Consider the following 2,121-nt stretch of genomic DNA (forward strand, 5'->3'; position numbering starts at 1 on the left):
GCTCAAAAGGATACATGCGATCGTGCATATGGCAACGGGCTCTGCCCCCGATATCGACATGGTCATCGAGGAAACGAGAAGGAATCCATTCACAAACAGAATTGCCAGCGTACGAGCCTTCCGTTTAGCAATATCAAGAGCACACCTCACCGACGACGAAAAAGAAGCGGGTTTGAAGAACCCTAAGATAGGGAGGATCACTTTAGCTGGGTGTTGGATATGATCCGAGAAGGCAAACGGCACTTCTGGAACTGAGATGGATTGAAAGGATCGTCAAGAGATGCGGAATGACTCTTGATATACCCACGATCTAAGGCTAACCACCAAAGAAAGAATGAATGTGTTGGCTCACCACCAAACAATACACAAAGATGAATTGGCTGACCACCAAATCAACAAGCCGGTTCACACCAATGAACTAGCTAAAGAACTCTCTCTCTCACTCAGAGAAGAAACAAAATAAACAACCAAAACTGACCTGATTTTATTGATGAAATGGACTACATATTTATAGTGTTTTTATTTTTTGTTTTGGCCTGTTTGTGAGGCTACAGTTTGCATGTTTCGGGACTGGCCGTTGGTGGCTTTGAATCTCTGCCCTTGTTAGGGCTTTTTGTATAATGCTTGGCTCAATCTATAAAACCTTTTCGGCTTATTATAAATCGAGAGAACTCCGGGTTTTTCGAAGTTAGAGGGCGAAGGAGTGAGTTGTCGTCTCGTTCCTTGCCCCCGGACGATCACCATATCCATAGTCTGTTAAGCGCGCAGCTTTTGCTTTGTGCGAGGACTCGTGAAAACGTATAGACTTAAGTGAAGAGACAAGTTTTGGGATCTCATATCGGGATGTTGATATTATGCCTTTGAGATGTCAGGATCCAGCAAGACTGGGTTTAGGGCAAGACCTAGGTTTACTTTCGGACTAAGGCTATGCGATGACAAGTCGGCTTTCGTTTTGCCTGTTTCCGATTTCTACCTGATTCGTACCAATATAAAGTCCGCGAAGTGTTATCAGCTTATATGACTTTTCTTGGCATGAATCGAGCTACTTCCAAAGTCCGTTTGGAGGTTCTGGCAAAAATTTTGGATTTTCTTGTATAGCGCGCTATGGTATCCTTGTCGGATGTAAGAGAGCCTATCCTTTCGAGGGGGGCTAGTGTCTGTTTAGGACGTTAGGGTTCGTTTGTTGTGATCAGCAACAAAGAAGTGATGCTATTTTAAAGGCATTTTACCGTTAGAGGTATGTTGATTTTAGAAACAAGAGTGTTGTTTCCATAAGTGTTCGAAAGACCGTAACTTCAAGCGTGTTGCGACGTCCCACAGTGCCAGAAGTTAATCTTTTTTGTTTTGAGCCGCGTTTTTCTTGCAAGCTTTTTACCAAGGATGCTTTCTTTTTTTTTATTAGCATTCGTGGGTTTGTTGGTTTTAGCGTGATGGTTGATTTAGGCGTTCTGGGCGAGTTCTGGACCGCCGTTCTAGCCCTTTGTCGGATAGTGGGCTTAGCGATTGTAGTGTCGGGTTTTTTCCGTAAAAAGTTTCGAAAAGATCGACTTTTTGAAAATTGTGGGAGTATACGAGTATACGTACCCATTCCCCCCCCCCCTTTTTTAAGATGGGGGGATAGCTGAACTCGCTGGGCGAGCTGCCTATGTACCCTGTGGGAACCGAAATCCGCACTGTCGATTTACGTTTAAATTAGGAAACTAGAAAAACCCTAATTTCCCAGAGGTCCCGGATCTCTGCGAGAGCCAACGGCAAGTGACCAAATATATGCGGAAATCACGAAAAGATAACAAACGAGTTTAGAGAAAACAGTAGATCTTATTTCGAGTCTGCGTGAGAGCGTTGCGATCATTACAAGAGATCATAAAAGCTTTGGCCGCAAAGGCTGTCAGCGAGATACCTAGTTCTAGCGGCCTAAAAGCTCAAACCTAGTTGACTCGCAGCTCGATAACAAAAGACGAACAAAATACAGAAAAGGTTTTTGATTGATTTCGGACTGAACCTTATGAAAGGCTGACTACGTACCCCTTTCGAGGATCAAGCCGAACGTAGTTCAAGAGTGAACCAAGAGATCGAACTGCTTGTGCACGTTCGTCTGGTAATCGGGTGCCAGTCATGGAA

This window comes from Brassica oleracea, chromosome C9 (genome assembly GCF_000695525.1).
Source record: "Brassica oleracea var. oleracea cultivar TO1000 chromosome C9, BOL, whole genome shotgun sequence".
NCBI classification, from domain to species: Eukaryota; Viridiplantae; Streptophyta; class Magnoliopsida; order Brassicales; family Brassicaceae; genus Brassica; species Brassica oleracea.